This window comes from Clytia hemisphaerica, unplaced genomic scaffold, assembly GCF_902728285.1.
Source record: "Clytia hemisphaerica strain Z4C2 unplaced genomic scaffold, Clytia hemisphaerica genome assembly, whole genome shotgun sequence".
Classification (NCBI taxonomy): Eukaryota; Metazoa; Cnidaria; class Hydrozoa; order Leptothecata; family Clytiidae; genus Clytia; species Clytia hemisphaerica.
Window position 1 is genome coordinate 1850295 of NW_027103979.1, and position 19314 is coordinate 1869608.

General features: G+C 33.8%; 1 long non-coding RNA gene across 1 annotated transcript; it reads left to right on the forward strand.

Moving 5' to 3' along the window:
- The first annotated feature begins 4174 nt into the window (after positions 1-4174).
- LOC136811014 (uncharacterized) lies at positions 4175-4987 on the forward strand. Its single transcript, XR_010847193.1, has 3 exons — positions 4175-4255; positions 4555-4617; positions 4930-4987. It is a non-coding gene; the product is annotated as an uncharacterized lncRNA (long non-coding RNA).
- The last annotated feature ends 14327 nt before the right edge of the window (positions 4988-19314 follow it).

Sequence of the window (19314 nt, forward strand, 5' to 3'; positions counted from 1 at the left end):
TCAACAATAAATTATAATGGAACTCTTCTCCCAAGATATGGTGGTCGATATGGTGCAAACAACAGTATCTACAAATTTTGTAACACTTGTCCACTGGACACATGGTTTTCAATTTTAAAATTTGTCGACAAAGACACTTTATCTCAGTGTCTTGGGGAAAATTTCAAAAAGATTCTAGAACGCATCGAAAACAATGACTTTGACGGCGCAAGAATGATTACAGCCCATATAAATAGTATCACACCAGGAATTGATAATTCTGTCAGCTTCTATGAATCAGAATTTCGTCTATTTATTAGTCCATTTTTGATCGAAAATTTTGATAGTGTGAAGTCTACAGAATGTGATGGAGCAAGTTGCCCAAAGCGAAACGACATTGTTTACGATCACGAATGTCCAGTGGTCATGTCAGGGGAATCAATTCAACAAGCTATTCAAAATTGGTTTACAAATGAGAGTGTTGGGAATTGTGGGGCCAATGTTGGAGGACCGATAAATGACACTTTCCCTTCAACAAACACCATCACAGGGTAAACATCTTTGAATATCAAAGCGAAAGACTTGAAGTCAATCTCTTTTTAGAACCATTCATATAGTATATATGGACTGAAAGGGATGAATTCAATATCCCTTATTATGTAGTTTTAAACTTTTCAAAAAGTGAATTCCGATTTAAGCCCATACTTAAGTTGAAAACTGGTAGGTCAAATTTAAAAACTAGTTACTCAAATTTTAAGTAAAGATATTTGCTTTCTAGATATCAAAACTCCAAACACTTTGGGACATTTGTTCGGCCTCAAGACGTCGAGAAACGTCGGAACTTTTTGTGGGTCACCCGGTATATACGATATATGATAGTATACCTAATGACCACTTCTTAATGATAAATAATTTATTTTCTGTCAAACACTGTAGAGAAATCAAACATTACTGCAATGGGAACAAGACTGTGAAAAAACGAGTGATATTGAACAATCCGATTCTATTGCCAGTCAACATCGAATCGCTAGCAAACGATGTTGAAGTTCCTGAGTCATTCAACATTGATTGTGATGGTGAAACAAAGAAGTACTTGTTCTTATTTATGATAATTACTTAATTGAGGTCTAGAAAATCTGCCTGTTGTCAAATTTTGATGTTTCATATCTCGATTTTTAAAACTTTCCAATTACATTATTCCGTATGAGTTTATATAGGGCTAACTCTTTCTAAACCCTACCTTTTCTGCCAATATATCAAACTTTTGAATACTGTTTTAACCATTTTCAGTCTGCTATTAAGTATGTAATTATTTTTTGTCAATTCAGGTTCAATCTTAAAGCTATTTCCTTGCACAAAAGCTCACACTATTCAGCAATCATCAAAGTTGAAATGGCTGGATAAATTATGATGGAAAAAATCATCCTTACGTAAAGAATGTTTCAAATGCGTCAATTCCTCAAACTTTGGATGCATCATATTGTTTGTACAGTAAGTGAATTTTAAAAATTTTGTTCTATTATCCCTCACCTTTGACCATTATTCACTTTCAAAATGTAGTTGTTCTGGTATTTTCATTATGAGCATAATTACTCTTACGGAATGAGCCCGGGAATGATGTAGTGATGTCGATACACAATCCACTTGAAGTCTATCTTAAACATCTTTATGTTTAAATGTGTTATAAATACCACTTTTACAAAAATAAATCATCCAAAGATGGAGAAAATTTAACTTTTCAGATATTATCAGCAGGGACTGTAGCCTCGAACTTTGTGACCTTTGCATTGCTATGTGGGAGTGTGACTCCTGTTGCCGGCGAGTTTAATCCATCATTTCGACTGCGGTCATTTCATCAAAGTCGCAGTCTTTTTCTTTTACGACGGGCTTATTTAACCAACTGAAGATTTTGCATTTTAATGTAATTTTAGTTTTAGATCTGACTGGTGAAAAGAAGAAAGTTGAAGTCACAAATGCTGGTAAAGGTACCGAAAAACTCACATGATTGTTTGTTGCATAGATCGCCAACTCGTGATCACATATCGCCTCAAAGTACCTCTAGCTGAAAGTCGCTTGTGATACTTACTATTAGCACTGATCTAATCAAAGATGATTATTTCTCATTTGTGTCTCTCAACCATTTGTCTCTACGTTGGAAATGTTTGTTTCACCGAAAATGGCTTTTTAATGCGTTATTTTTGCGTTTAGATTATGTAGAGAAAGAGAAATTTATCCCTCCAACTCTGACGACACTGACTCATCTAGAACATGACTGTAAGGTTCCTTTATCCAGCACAATTTATCTAAATCATATCAAAGTGCCCTAAATTGCAAAAAAATTATAATCGTTTTTATATTTGTGCGATTAATTTCCTTTCGCGAAGTAATATATATTTTCAAATCTTTTTTCCAGACAGTGCAACGTGCAAAGTGCAAAGAGTTACTAATGCTCAGGAAGGTTTGTTAATGAATAGAATATATTCTACATAGCGATTAAAACTACTATACCCTGTTCTCTATAACCATATGTTTGTTACACACTGCGACCTTTAAAGCTCAAACTGAAATAAGGCAAATAAGTATCTTAAAAAAGTCTAAAAATTGGGTGTACATTTGAACTAACAGGATAATTCGTCCATATATTTTTGCTCCCGAAGGAAAAAGTTTTAATTCAAGATGGCGAATTTTCAATTCATCAAAAAAAATCTTTTTCTTGAAATATTTACCACTGTACCAAATTTTAAATCAATAGTATCAATATTGATAGAGTTATGCATTTTCCAATTCTGGTCTGTAAAATACTGGTCTTTGTTTTACACGTTTTTCAAACAACGATATCGTTCGAAACGCTACAGCGCTGAAAATGTGCATGCTGGACCCACTAAAGGTTCTCTACCTTGTTTCAAAATTTCAAGACCTCATGATTTCAGACTTCTGATTCTTAGATGCATTGCTCTGATTTTTTTCAGCTAGTCAAAAAAGCGCAAACGAAAAGAGACAAAAGATCGACCCGGTAATTACACTTCTATACAAACTGAATAACTTAATTAGTTTTTAGAGCTTTTTTAAATATGATTGATTAAGTATCATGAAAGTCTTGCATAAGCTTTCAAATAAAGTTACACTATTGTTTCAATTTCTTCGATAACTCCAATAATTTTAATTTAGAATGAAGATTTAGATATCTTCACTGAATCAAACACAAGTGTGGACGATGAAACCATATTACTGTATGCTAAAGGTTTACTATTTCGTTATTTTTCTTGTGAAAAAGGGAGAAAATTGTTGATTATGTTTTCTAAACGGATAAAGTTGTAAAACGTTGTTGTAATTCTTTTGAATTTGGTTGCTATAAGTGTAATGGTTTCTCTGGATAGAATACTCCATAATTGTCTCGACTGCGATGATGTTGACTCCAGAATAAAATATTTTGTGTATTATTTTGTCAAATTCAATCCACCGTTTCCTTTAGGAGCACATGGAGGGGAATGCTTCGTAGATTTGCAGCCTAAAGAAGGTATCTAAAGCCGAAATGTTTCTCAATTTGTTTCATAAATTTCAAATATTTTCAATGCGTCAAAAGTTTCCTAATTTTTGGTATGCGTAAGGTATTTTTCTAACAGAAATATCCGAAAAAAGGTGGGATTTTACCAGTCTATTGCAACAAATAGAAGCACATTAGTGGCAAAATCTGGTTATCGTCATCTTGACGCATATCAAGAATGCAAGCATTTATCGCTATCGACTCTTTGCAAGAATAAGTAAAAATAAAAAACTCTTTGAGAAAGAACTGGAAAGAAACTTTTAATTGAGCTTCTCGTTATTTATCTCATGCAAATGTATTCTTCTTTTAGCTCTTGATAAGGCGTTGAAAACGAAACAAAGCTTCTTACTATGCAAACCATATGGCCACGCAGTGTTTTCTGGCCAAATTAAGGACACTATAAAACATTGGTTAAATGATACGATCATTGATTCATACATGTAGTTTCTTTTCACCCGAAACGTGAGAATCACTGTTTTCCATTTTTCCTCAATCGAATGCGTTTGTTTTAGAAATACGACCTAATTTTGTGTTTTTAACACCACAAGATGGCACAGAAAAAAGATCAACCTGTTAAATGTCCTTTTAAATGAGCATTGCGTTATCAAGTCAAGAAATATTTTTAACGTTTTTTATTATGTCTAGAATATACCGATTTCCAACTATATCGAGACAGCAATGATGAGTGCCTTAATGAAATGTGCTAATTTCTCAATGCCTGATGGAGTCAAAGTAATTATGGTTTTTTAGTTTTTTTTTAATCTTTGTTGCGAACGAATATCTAGAAGATCGTTATATCACTGCTAAAGTTACAAACATTACAATTTCAGAACGGTAGTAATTCGTAATGTATTTTGATTAGTTTATTAGTTGATGAATCATCTGATCTCAATCAAAAGGTATTAATCAATCAAAAGTCTTGACAATTTTCAGAATTCAAAATTTACATTTTATCTTTGTAATCATAGTTTTGAAACTCTGCCCAAAAAAAAAGAGACTTTTCTAAATCAATATGGCTTTTTCTACCACAGAAACAATTTTCAAACTCTCGCCTGATGGGATTGTATTCCACTGATAAACACTGGCGTCTAATGGTGACAGAATATTTTAAAAACCTTGATTCCAAGGTACCTCTGATTGTTGTGTACCTCTTTGATTGAAAAATTGTAATAGTGTTTTTGCTGGTGAATGGAACAAATTTTCAATGTTTTTTTTGAAATTTTTTGAAAATTCATTTCTTAGTATTTTGGTCATAACTTTTAAACCCAGTGAAGCAAAAAGTGATACACTAGAATTTAACTTAGCCAATTAACTCAACTTGGAAATTAAAATTGAAAAATTGTTTCTCTGTAAATCACGGCATTGAATAAGGCACACTTGCTACATTTCATTATACTCTTTTATAGATTATTTATCCAAAAGAAAAGGTCATTTGTATGATGGATCCATTTGGTGAGAGTTCTGCTCTATTGACAGAACCAAGCAAGCTTGGGAGTAAGTTCAAATACTGTATATTTTTCTTTAAACCAAGATACAGTATTTTATTGTGATTTTTACATTTTCCATTTGGATTTTATATCCAAAACGATTTATATTGACTGATGTATAATTTGTTAGTCCCGAAGAAAATGATTTCACCCGTTCATAATACTTTTGCACGAGCTACATCTTAAGGAATGTTACTATCCTCTCAATCCTAAAGTTTTCAGAAATTTCTACTAAAGAATATCATTATTTCTTCGCTTAAACCTATTTTAATCCTTTTTCACGTGTTTTTGATTTAATTTTTCTCTTCTCTATTTGCCCCTTTTATTTATAAAAAATAAATTTTTTTACTCTAGAGCATTTATGACAAGAAACTTTGATGCGAACCAAACTTGGAAAATTGTTTGTAAAAAACATGCCTTGCAGAAAGACATCATATCATGCGGAGTGTTTTGCCTGAAGGTGAGTTAGCCTTTATTTTAAAATCTGTAAAATCTAAATACCAATGGAATGAGCATGAAATTCCTATTAAAATTTAGTTACAAGACATGCCTTTATTATTTTTCTATCAAAAGTTATGACGAATCAAGGTTTTCTGATGATGTCATCACAAGCCCTTCCAGGCAAAACTAAAAAATAATCCTAGGATGCACGATACTAAACTCGAATCTGTAAATTATATGTATAAGGGCCCGTATATAAAGGGCTCGCATATCAAGCTGACGATTTCTTTTAAGGTTCGTTCTATAGTAAATTTATTCCAAAAAAGCTAAAAGGTGACATGTTTAATTCCCAAAGATCATGACAGCAGAATAACTTGATAAGAAGATTGTAAATATACGAGTTTAAAATACTTTATAATACTTTTAGCAATTTCTTTACATTAAGATTATTCGTCAAGATTTAATAGACAAACAATTTTACGGAGTTTTCCATACCTTTTGTCATGGTGTCAATATCTCGTTTCTATATTTCATTAGTTTGCCGAGGCCATATTAAAAGAAAAAGATCTACCAACAAAACTTCCCCCAAAAGAGCTCCGTGATTACCGTCGTAAAATTGCCATTACGTTGATAGAAATTGGAGGTATGACTATTTATTATCATCTTTCTAATTTTACTATCTTTTAGTCTAAGACAAAGTTACTAACTCAAGATCATTCCAAGCTGGAATCAAACTTCGGGTCGCTTTTTGGAGGAAATTTTTAGTCACCCGATAGATTCAGAAAGTTTTTATATCACTCGGCCTTATAGCCAACTATTTCTCCGTAAACTATAAATTACGTTTTTTATACAAATATGAAAGCATATTTGTATAAAAAACGTAATTTATAGTATATATCGATATAACATGATAAACGTTGTTTCAAAAATATTGGCAGTCCGCACATATCGGTTGGTTGCTCTCAAAGGAAAGAAAGATACAATTAAAAGTAATAACTCGTTGAAAGATAATTGGTAACTTGGCCAAAATATTTTTCTGACGCTTTGAACTTCGCTGATTTAGAATATGTATTCAGATTTTTCATATCTTTCTTCGATCAAAAGAAACGTTCGTACAGGCCTCCGAAGTTGGTCCATTTTGCCTCTGTTGGCCCGTTTTTGACCATTCTAAGCCTACCTTGGAGGCCAGAACTTTTTTTTTGAAGAAAGATATGAAAAATTGGTAGACATACCCAGTGAAGTCCAAAGTTTCAGAAAAATATAAATTAAGATATTTTGGCTACTAACAAAAATCTTCATTTTTTATTTTCGAATTCAATGAAACCTTTTAAAGCTTTAAACTCAGAATTATCTTTTCAACGAGGTATTACTTTTGAATATATGTTTTTTCCTTCAAGAGAAATTAAGCAAAATGTGTGGGTTGCCAATTCTTTTGAAATATACTACTCGATGTCAATAATCATCGTATACTATTAAATCCAATTAAAGTTTGTCAATCCTTTTTTATCAATAACAATTGAATTTTCGTACCAGAGAATTTTGGAATTGAGGCAGTCTTCGAATGTCTATCAGAACTTGTACAACTCGATATATTTATGTATTGCTATAGGTAACGACGACTGGTGTGGTGAAGTTTGCCGCTTATGTGACAGGACGTCTCCCCCACCGTCGAAACGATTTGGATCAAATCCGAAAGAATGGGGATGGGTAATTATGTGATTGATATTTTTATAACCTTGAACCGATTCACTACTACTTTGGTCAATAAACTTTTGAGTTCCTAAAAAGTAATGCACAGAAGAAACCAAGTGAACAATAAGTTTAGTCTACGTCAGCTCTCTGAAAGAGCGAGGCCCTTCTGTAATGACACTTTAAGTTTTTGAAATCATCATTTTTGACATAAACTTAATATAAACTTAAAATAAATTTCAAAATGTTTTTTTGTGGGATTTTGCCCAAAGATTAAAATTTGACATAAAATGACTTTTTTGAGATTTAACCAGTTTTTTGTTTGTCTTTTTTCATCAAATTTATAAGAAAATTAGCAACTAGTGGACCAAAAGCATATCATTTAGTGAATTAACTGGAAGTTTTACCACTGAACAATTTCCATTAATCCAGTCACTGGCACTGACTTCTTTAATCACCCTCACCTAACCTCTGGGTATTTAAAGTGGTTAACGGTTTCAAGTTCTTTTAAGATAAACTTATGTTTAGTATGTTTATTACCTATCATTAAAAATCACCAAAAATCCTCAAAGTCTATTCCCGTGTCCATGTCAAAAATAAAATTTACTGCATTCTAGGATCCACAGCCTGCAAAGTGTTAATCGATTCTTCCCTATAGTGTAAAACGACCTTTATTCAGGTTATTCTGTTATTTTTTCATTAGTTATCTATTTTTCATCATCATAATTCTTTTTTTGAATTTTCCAGGTTTGTTGTGACTTCTGCAAACCAGTCAAGTGGTATCACGGTGTTTGTTTGGGACAGAATACCTCAGTGAAATAAGCTATTTTTGCGGAAAGGTAAGTTCTTGCAATATCTTATTTAGTTTAATGTACTATCCGAGTATAGAATAATTATACTTGTTGCTACTACGCTTAGCGTATGAAATTTGACCAGCCACCGTGGTAGTTAATTAGGTCGGTTCGATACTTTGCTCTTAAGAAATGACAAAAAATAATAATACGAAAGAAGACTATATCCTTTGGATTTCCTGTAGTTTTAAAAGCAATTTTCACTCACCCGATGAAAGATATAGCTTTTTCAGCGTTGTAACATTTTCAGAAAAGATGAATCACAAAATGAATCGTATCTAAGGCGAAAAAAATGTAGTGTTCTCGGAATGCGGGTCAAGGAAAAAAGCTCTCTTGTGGTCGGCCGGATAAAACTCTTTTTGCTTTTTTGATACAAAGTTAATAAGTGATTGACCCCAAAAAACAGCAGAAAACAGCGTTTTTAGATGTCAATCAGCTTATAACTTTGGTTGATATCTTTTGACTGAATAATTATTTTTGAGAAATTTTTCACAGTGATAACGTTCGATGATCAAGCATTCACTTCAGTGAAAATGATAGTTATAGCACTTTTCTACAAGATTTTCATTTTTTTCTTCTGCATTTTCAACTTCATTTTTAGAATTTCTTTAAAGATTTTTTTATTTCAAATCGTTCCACTCACTAATATCTCTTTTCAATGATACCAAATTTATAAAGATTGAAGAATTCCTTCAAAAGTTATAGGTAAATAAAAAAAGAGTGCACACTTATCGTGAATAGACTTTATAATAATTGATTTTTTTCTTCTCTCATTCAGAAACTTGTTCAGGATGAAATCTTCATTCTGAAATTAGGTGAAACTTTGATTCGCCAACGAACAAATAGGAGGGTCCGGAAGTGTTTCACATGCAAAGGCTCCTTGAGAGACGAACCACTTAAGCCTCCTCACGATACGGTCTTGGTTCAGCTCAAGAGCGACCAATGGCATGTGGCTCTTGGTCTGACAAAGATTCGTTGATATCGACATCAGTCCACTTCCATGCCAAGCCACAATGTGTTGGAAAGCTAGATCCCAAGAATTCAACGATCTTGATGATTCGCATCGGGAGCAAGTGCGACTTCTTGGCATCGATATGGATACTTTATACCGATATTGTCTTGTTTTTTAGTTACATAGTTTTTAGTGGTTTTTAACAAGTGTATAAACTTAGACTTAAACTTTCGTTTTATTCTGACGCTGTATTGTATATTTGTATTGTATACCCACTATCATTTGAATATATTTTTTATTTTACAAAAACTCAATTATATTTGATAGTTGAAAGAAAAAATTTGTATTTGAAAGTCACTAACGATTATTCAGATAATAGCGAACTGTACAGGGTGTCCGGAAAAAAATAATGAGTCGAGTCACTTATATAGGTAGAAAGTTCTTGTGTGTGTTTCACTAATCATACAATGTTTAGAGTAGTCAAAGTTTATCTCGCTTTTCTATGTCATTGATTGTCACGAAACATCTTTTACGAATGTCTTTTGCAGAAAAACAGTTCTGAATAAATATAACATCATTCAGTATAGCCTGGATATCCAGGCTGTAAATTATTTCACAGTCTAGTTTTAGATATTTTATGTTCTGATTTACAGCCTGGTCTCCCTAGAGCGATTTGCATTCTCTTTAAGAGAATGCAGTCCGCTTGCTTGCGCTCACTTCGCTAAAACCGTAAGGGCCAATCTACACGGCGTTAAGCAATTCTAAAGCAAAAATAGGATAGTCCTCCAGTTGCTAGTGAAGATAGGGCTTTCTGTTACATGAAAACGTGAAAAAGAAGAAAACAGAGGCAAGTTCATTTTCCAAGAAAACATGGTTGGTCATGATAATGCATGCAAACTTTTTATGGACTTTGGTGTAATCTTTGGATGTTTTAAATAGTTTTAGATCTTGTAAGACTGCTTTTATTAATTTCTGTTTTGCTGCCCTGGGTTGGCTAGGAAACATGGGTTTTCACTTTCATTCTCTAGGGAGACCAAGCTCTATAATTTTAGAACTTTGTATGTTGAGGTAATTTTTGTTTTTTCTAAAATTTTGAGCTTGGATATCCAGGCTACATTCAGTAGCGTGGTGGGTTGACTAAAATTCGAGCTTTCCGTGGAGACAATTTCAGAAGATTTTGATTTTGGCGCCCCCTATGAAAAGTAAATATCTTTTTAAAGTGTTTCAATGTTCAAACTCGATAACTTTTTTTCCGACACCCTGTAATATATCTTTGTTTTTTTAGTTACATAGTTTTTTTTAGTGGTTTTTAACAAGTGTATAAACTTAGATATGAAATTATTTTTTAACACATGCTTTATAGCTCACTTGTGAGCATTCTTCATCCCCTTTTTACATTTGGGACGGCACAGTATTGATTTATCATAAAATTGATGGTTAAAAAATGATTGAATAAAAATTGGTGAAACATAACGTGGCTCTAGGCTATTGTATAACTTTTAACTTGCCCTTTTCTCACTTTTACAACGTTTGTACAGTACTCTTAGGTTCCAAATAAAACGGGGGGGTTCGAATAAACGGGGGGGTTCGAATAAACGGTGGGGGGATGGAAAATTTTCTAGATTTTGATAAACGTTGGGGGGGGCCTAATTGCCGTGGGGGTTGGAAATTGTACTTCTGAAACCCAAAAATAGACTAAAATCTGGCTATTTGGAGCAAAATAAGGGGCCTTCTCTTTGACAGCTGAAAATATTCTTAGAGATATTAAACGGGGGGGGGGGTCCTAATAAGGCCCGGGGGTTGGAAAATTTTCGAAAAATTAACAAGCGGGGGGGGGGGCGTTTAGTTGGAACCTAAGAGTAGTCCCCTTAATCTAACCCTTGATCAAGCCGTCTAAAAACAGTAAAGAAAGTAAGCCATATTTAGAGTGAATTTGGGTGATCTGCTGTTATAAATCCGGTTTTTACCTTTTTTCTTTAATCGGTATTATTTTGATATATTATTTGAGTTTTATTTTTACATAGTACGTTGTTTAAAAGCTTATTTCTCAGAAAAATGATATTAAAATAATATCTGTCAATAATATTTTGATTATTCAATTAAGACCCCTATACTTTGGATCCGTGAAAAATAGGCTTTTGTTTTTTAGACTGGAGTCGTTTATAATGCATGTAATACTAATAATACCATTACTACTAATAATAAAATGGGATTTAGTTTGTATAAACTAAAATTGTTCCATTCATTACTTTTTGCTTTATTTCTACTATGTATAAATTAGTCGTCTAGCTTGCTAGACTATTTGTTTTTGTGTGAACGTGAAAATATACTTTTTAATTTCGTAAATGCGTGCACCAACCCAATTTTTGCGTAAATGAGCGAATTCCGAGAAAAAAATTGTATTGCATGAATGTGCGAGTCTATCAACCATTTTCATGATTAATTTTGCCAACAAATTCTAACGTGTACACGTGCTCCATACACCTATCGACCATTGAGTTTAAAGCTCAGAGGGCTAGAGTAAAATAAAATCTACCGAAAAATGTAATACTCGAAAACAAAAAAAAACCCATTTTCATGATTACGGCTCATTCTGGATGGGAAATGAAGTGGCTTCTCTATTCCCTTTAAACCAATGCTGTCAACCCTTAACGGTGCTGTCAGCTTTTTCGGGACTGGTAAAGAAGTTACAAGGAAAATATTATAGGCTACCTCTAAATTAAATAAAGAAAATTCCTGCCGAAATTCAAGTAACATTTTCCAAGTCTCTACGGTAGAGTGTAAACTAGTCTGATTTGCACACCTATACTTTTGATAGGTCTGCTTAATAGTGTACGGATTGGTTTCCCACTATAGTGGCCGATTTTCCCTTTTTGATGTAGCTTCGCCAAGCAAAAATAGCGGAATTTTGTGGGAAAGTAGATCTACCAACTAGAGTAGAACCCTACAATCGAGGTCCTAATATTTGAGAAAAAAAGGTAATTCACCGGGAAGTTTTAGAACCACAATTGATCTGTACTCTTAGGTGCCAAATAAACGCCCCCCCCCCCCACTTGTTAAATTTTCGATTTTTTCCCAACCCCCCGGACGTTATTAGGACCCCCTCCCCCCGTTTACTAATTTTTGAAAAAATTCCCAACTCCCAAAAGGAAAGTTTCTTGTTTTACTCTAAAAAGCCTAAATTTGGTCTAGTTTGACCCTTTTTGGGGTTTTTAAAAGTCCATTTTCCAACTCCCCCGGTAATTAGGTCCCCCCCCGTTTATTTGATTTGAAAAAAATTTCCAACCCCCCCCCCCTCCGTTAATTTGGCACCTAAGAGTAAGTGCTCTAAAGTAGGTTCGAAGGGTTGAGTTTTAATGCTAGATTTAAAACTTAGGACCGTCTTAGAATCTGGGGATCCGAAAGTTCAAAAATAGTATGATAAGGCTCAGAATATAGCCTGGAAATGTGCCAACCCTTCCCAAATTGAAATATTCGATTAAATTAAAGAAATCGACTTTCTTGCCGGCACTTTACTCTTAGGTGCCAAATAAACGGGGGGGGGGGTTCGAATAAACGGGGGGGGGGGGGTGGAAAAAATTTTCAAAATTAAATAAACGAAAAAATAATCCTAGGATGCACGATACTAAACTCGAATCTGTAAATTATATGTATAAGGGCCCGTATATAAAGGGCTCGCATATCAAGCTGACGATTTCTTTTAAGTTCGTTCTATAGTAAATTTATTCCAAAAAGCTAAAAGGTGACATGTTTAATTCCCAAAGATCATGACAGCAGAATAACTTGATAAGAAGATTGTAAATATACGAGTTTAAAATACTTTATAATACTTTTAGCAATTTCTTTACATTAAGATTATTCGTCAAGATTTAATAGACAAACAATTTACGGAGTTTTCCATACCTTTTGTCATGGTGTCAATATCTCGTTTCTATATTTCATTAGTTTGCCGAGGCCATGTTAAAAGAAAAAGATCTACCAACAAAACTTCCCCCAAAAGAGCTCCGTGATTACCGTCGTAAAATTGCCATTACGTTGATAGAAATTGGAGGTATGACTATTTATTATCATCTTTCTAATTTTACTATCTTTTAGTCTAAGACAAAGTTACTAACTCAAGATCATTCCAAGCTGGAATCAAACTTCGGGTCGCTTTTTGGAGGAAATTTTTAGTCACCCGATAGATTCAGAAAGTTTTTATATCACTCGGCCTTATAGCCAACTATTTCTCCGTAAACTATAAATTACGTTTTTTATACAAATATGAAAGCATATTTGTATAAAAAACGTAATTTATAGTATATATCGATATAACATGATAAACGTTGTTTCAAAAATATTGGCAGTCCGCACATATCGGTTGGTTGCTCTCAAAGGAAAGAAAGATACAATTAAAAGTAATAACTCGTTGAAAAGATAATTGGTAACTTGGCCAAAATATTTTTCTGACGCTTTGAACTTCGCTGATTTAGAATATGTATTCAGATTTTTCATATCTTTCTTCGATCAAAAGAAACGTTCGTACAGGCCTCCGAAGTTGGTCCATTTTGCCTCTGTTGGCCCGTTTTGACCATTCTAAGCCTACCTTGGAGGCCAGAACTTTTTTTTTGAAGAAAGATATGAAAAATTGGTAGACATACCCAGTGAAGTCCAAAGTTTCAGAAAAATATAAATTAAGATATTTTGGCTACTAACAAAAATCTTCATTTTTTATTTTCGAATTCAATGAAACCTTTTAAAGCTTTAAACTCAGAATTATCTTTTCAACGAGGTATTACTTTTGAATATATGTTTTTTCCTTCAAGAGAAATTAAGCAAAATGTGTGGGTTGCCAATTCTTTTGAAATATACTACTCGATGTCAATAATCATCGTATACTATTAAATCCAATTAAAGTTTGTCAATCCTTTTTTATCAATAACAATTGAATTTTCGTACCAGAGAATTTTGGAATTGAGGCAGTCTTCGAATGTCTATCAGAACTTGTACAACTCGATATATTTATGTATTGCTATAGGTAACGACGACTGGTGTGGTGAAGTTTGCCGCTTATGTGACAGGACGTCTCCCCAAGATATAGCTTTTTCAGCGTTGTAACATTTTCAGAAAAGATGAATCACAAAATGAATCGTATCTAAGGCGAAAAAAATGTAGTGTTCTCGGAATGCGGGTCAAGGAAAAAAGCTCTCTTGTGGTCGGCCGGATAAAACTCTTTTTGCTTTTTTATGTATCAACTATTAACGAAGTCTGTGGCCGGGTCAGCAAAGAATGGAGAGATTCTTTGATCTTGGGAGGTATTCACCGTGAAGAAATTTCACTAAAATAATTATTCAATATAAAGTTATGATACAAAGTTAATAAGTGATTGACCCCAAAAAACAGCAGAAAACAGCGTTTTTAGATGTCAATCAGCTTATAACTTTGGTTGATATCTTTTGACTGAATAATTATTTTTGAGAAATTTTTCACAGTGATGACGTTCGATGATCAAGCATTCACTTCAGTGAAAATGATAGTTATAGCACTTTTCTACATGATTTTCATTTTTTTCTTCTGCATTTTCAACTTCATTTTTAGAATTTCTTTAAAGATTTTTTTATTTCAAATCGTTCCACTCACTAATATCTCTTTTCAATGATACCAAATTTATAAAGATTGAAGAATTCCTTCAAAAGTTATAGGTAAATAAAAAAAGAGTGCACACTTATCGTGAATAGACTTTATAATAATTGATTTTTTTCTTCTCTCTCTCATTCAGAAACTTGTTCAGGATGAAATCTTCATTCTGAAATTAGGTGAAACTTTGATTCGCCAACGAACAAATAGGAGGGTCCGGAAGTGTTTCACATGCAAAGGCTCCTTGAGAGACGAACCACTTAAGCCTCCTCACGATACGGTCTTGGTTCAGCTCAAAGAGCGACCAATGGCATGTGGCTCTTGGTCTGACAAAGATTCGTTGATATCGACATCAGTCCACTTCCATGCCAAGCCACAATGTGTTGGAAAGCTAGATCCCAAGAATTCAACGATCTTGATGATTCGCATCGGGAGCAACTGCGACTTCTTGGCATCGATATGGATACTTTATACTGATATTGTCTTGTTTTTTAGTTACATAGTTTTTAGTGGTTTTTAACAAGTGTATAAACTTAGACTTAAACTATCGTTTTATTCTGACGCTGTATTGTATATTTGTATTGTATACCCACTATCATTTGAATATATTTTTTATTTTACAAAAACTCAATTATATTTGATAGTTGAAAGAAAAAATTTGTATTTGAAAGTCACTAACGATTATTCAGATAATAGCGAACTGTACAGGGTGTCCGGAAAAAAATAATGAGTCGAGTCACTTATATAGGTAGAAAGTTCTTGTGTGTGTTTCACTAACTATACAATGTTTAGAGTAGTCAAAGTTTATCTCGCTTTTCTATGTCATTGATTGTCACGAAACATCTTTTACGAATGTCTTTTGCAGAAAAACAGTTCTGAATAAATATAGCATCATTCAGTATAGCCTGGATATCCAGGCTGTAAATTATTTCACAGTCTAGTTTTAGATATTTTATGTTCTGATTTACAGCCTGGTCTCCCTAGAGCGATTTGCATTCTCTTTAAGAGAATGCAGTCCGCTTGCTCGCGCTCACTTCGCTAAAACCGTAAGGGCCAATCTACACGGCGTTAAGCAATTCTAAAGCAAAAATAGGATAGTCCTCCAGTTGCTAGTGAAGATAGGGCTTTCTGTTACATGAAAACGTGAAAAAGAAGAAAACAGAGGCAAGTTCATTTTCCAAGAAAACATGGTTGGTCATGATAATGCATGCAAACTTTTTTATGGACTTTGGTGTAATCTTTGGATGTTTTAAATAGTTTTAGATCTTGTAAGACTGCTTTTTATTAATTTCTGTTTTGCTGCCCTGGGTTGGCTAGGAAACATGGGTTTTCACTTTCATTCTCTAGGGAGACCAAGCTCTATAATTTTAGAACTTTGTATGTTGAGGTAATTTTTGTTTTTTCTAAAATTTTGAGCTTGGATATCCAGGCTACATTCAGTAGCGTGGTGGGTTGACTAAAATTCGAGCTTTCCGTGGAGACAATTTCAGAAGATTTTGATTTTGGCGCCCCCTATGAAAAGTAAATATCTTTTTAAAGTGTTTCAATGTTCAAACTCGATAACTTTTTTCCGACACCCTGTAATATATCTTTGTTTTTTAGTTACATAGTTTTTTTAGTGGTTTTTAACAAGTGTATAAACTTAGATATGAAAATTATTTTTTAACACATGCTTTATAGCTCACTTGTGAGCATTCTTCACCCCCTTTTTACATTTGGGACGGCACAGTATTGATTTATCATAAAATTGATGGTTAAAAAATGATTGAATAAAAATTGGTGAAACATAACGTGGCTCTAGGCTATTGTATAACTTTTAACTTGCCCTTTTCTCACTTTTACAACGTTGTACAGTACTCTTAGGTTCCAAATAAACGGGGGGGGTTCGAATAAACGGTGGGGGGGGGGTGGAAAATTTTCTAGATTTTGATAAACGGGGGGGGGGCCTAATTGCCGTGGGGGTTGGAAATTGTACTTCTGAAACCCAAAAATAGACTAAAATCTGGCTATTTGGAGCAAAATAAGGGGCCTTCTCTTTGACAGCTGAAAATATTCTTAGAGATTATTAAACGGGGGGGTCCTAATAAGGCCCGGGGTTGGAAAATTTTCGAAAAATTAACAAGCGGGGGGGGGGGCGTTTAGTTGGAACCTAAGAGTAGTCCCCTTAATCTAACCCTTGATCAAGCCGTCTAAAAACAGTAAAGAAAGTAAGCCATATTTAGAGTGAATTTGGGTGATCTGCTGTTATAAATCCGGTTTTTACCTTTTTTCTTTAATCGGTATTATTTTGATATATTATTTGAGTTTTATTTTTACATAGTACGTTGTTTAAAAGCTTATTTCTCAGAAAAATGATATTAAAATAATATCTGTCAATAATATTTTGATTATTCAATTAAGACCCCTATACTTTGGATCCGTGAAAAATAGGCTTTTGTTTTTTAGACTGGAGTCGTTTATAATGCATGTAATACTAATAATACCATTACTACTAATAATAAAATGGGATTTAGTTTGTATAAACGACTGGAAGAATCCGGTGTTCCAGCCTTATAGATACAGGGGCTAGCTACGCAGAAACTTGCATAGCGAGAAAACAATTTATCAAGCAATAACAAACTCTCAAAATAAAATCAACTCAAATGAAAAACTTTCAATACACAAATCCACATACATGTATTTCTCAAGAATTATTTTGAGCGGGAAAAAGATTATAATTGCAAATATTGACACTTTTCTTTTGTTTGGAGTTAGTGCACAAAGGTTTCTAGACGACTAAAATTGTTCCATTCATTACTTTTTGCTTTATTTCTACTATGTATAAATTAGTCGTCTAGCTTGCTAGACTATTTGTTTTTGTGTGAACGTGAAAATATACTTTTTAATTTCGTAAATGCGTGCACCAACCCAATTTTTGCGTAAATGAGCGAATTCCGAGAAAAAAATTGTATTGCATGAATGTGCGAGTCTATCAACCATTTTCATGATTAATTTTGCCAACAAATTCTAACGTGTACACGTGCTCCATACACCTATCGACCATTGAGTTTAAAGCTCAGAGGGCTAGAGTAAAATAAAATCTACCGAAAAATGTAATACTCGAAAACAAAAAAAAACCCATTTTCATGATTACGGCTCATTCTGGATGGGAAATGAAGTGGCTTCTCTATTCCCTTTAAACCAATGCTGTCAACCCTTAACGGTGCTGTCAGCTTTTTCGGGACTGGTAAAGAAGTTACAAGGAAAATATTATAGGCTACCTCTAAATTAAATAAAGAAAATTCCTGCCGAAATTCAAGTAACATTTTCCAAGTCTCTACGGTAGAGTGTAAACTAGTCTGATTTGCACACCTATACTTTTGATAGGTCTGCTTAATAGTGTACGGATTGGTTTCCCACTATAGTGGCCGATTTTCCCTTTTTGATGTAGCTTCGCCAAGCAAAAATAGCGGAATTTTGTGGGAAAGTAGATCTACCAACTAGAGTAGAACCCTACAATCGAGGTCCTAATATTTGAGAAAAAAAGGTAATTCACCGGGAAGTTTTAGAACCACAATTGATCTGTACTCTTAGGTGCCAAATAAACGCCCCCCCCCCACTTGTTAAATTTTCGATTTTTTCCCAACCCCCCGGACGTTATTAGGACCCCCTCCCCCCGTTTACTAATTTTTGAAAAAATTCCCAACTCCCAAAAGGAAAGTTTCTTGTTTTACTCTAAAAAGCCTAAATTTGGTCTAGTTTGACCCTTTTTAGGGTTTTTAAAAGTCCATTTTCCAACTCCCCCGGTAATTAGGTCCCCCCCGTTTATTTGATTTGAAAAAAATTTCCAACCCCCCCCCCCTCCGTTAATTTGGCACCTAAGAGTAAGTGCTCTAAAGTAGGTTCGAAGGGTTGAGTTTTAATGCTAGATTTAAAACTTAGGACCGTCTTAGAATCTGGGGATCCGAAAGTTCAAAAATAGTATGATAAGGCTCAGAATATAGCCTGGAAATGTGCCAACCCTTCCCAAATTGAAATATTCGATTAAATTAAAGAAATCGACTTTCTTGCCGGCACTTTACTCTTAGGTGCCAAATAAACGGGGGGGGGGGGGGGGGGGGGGTTCGAATAAACGGGGGGGGGGGTGGAAAAAATTTTCAAATTAAATAAACGAAAAAATAATCCTAGGATGCACGATACTAAACTCGAATCTGTAAATTATATGTATAAGGGCCCGTATATAAAGGGCTCGCATATCAAGCTGACGATTTCTTTTAAGGTTCGTTCTATAGTAAATTTATTCCAAAAAAGCTAAAAGGTGACATGTTTAATTCCCAAAGATCATGACAGCAGAATAACTTGATAAGAAGATTGTAAATATACGAGTTTAAAATACTTTATAATACTTTTAGCAATTTCTTTACATTAAGATTATTCGTCAAGATTTAATAGACAAACAATTTTACGGAGTTTTCCATACCTTTTGTCATGGTGTCAATATCTCGTTTCTATATTTCATTAGTTTGCCGAGGCCATGTTAAAAGAAAAAGATCTACCAACAAAACTTCCCCCAAAAGAGCTCCGTGATTACCGTCGTAAAATTGCCATTACGTTGATAGAAATTGGAGGTATGACTATTTATTATCATCTTTCTAATTTTACTATCTTTTAGTCTAAGACAAAGTTACTAACTCAAGATCATTCCAAGCTGGAATCAAACTTCGGGTCGCTTTTTGGAGGAAATTTTTAGTCACCCGATAGATTCAGAAAGTTTTT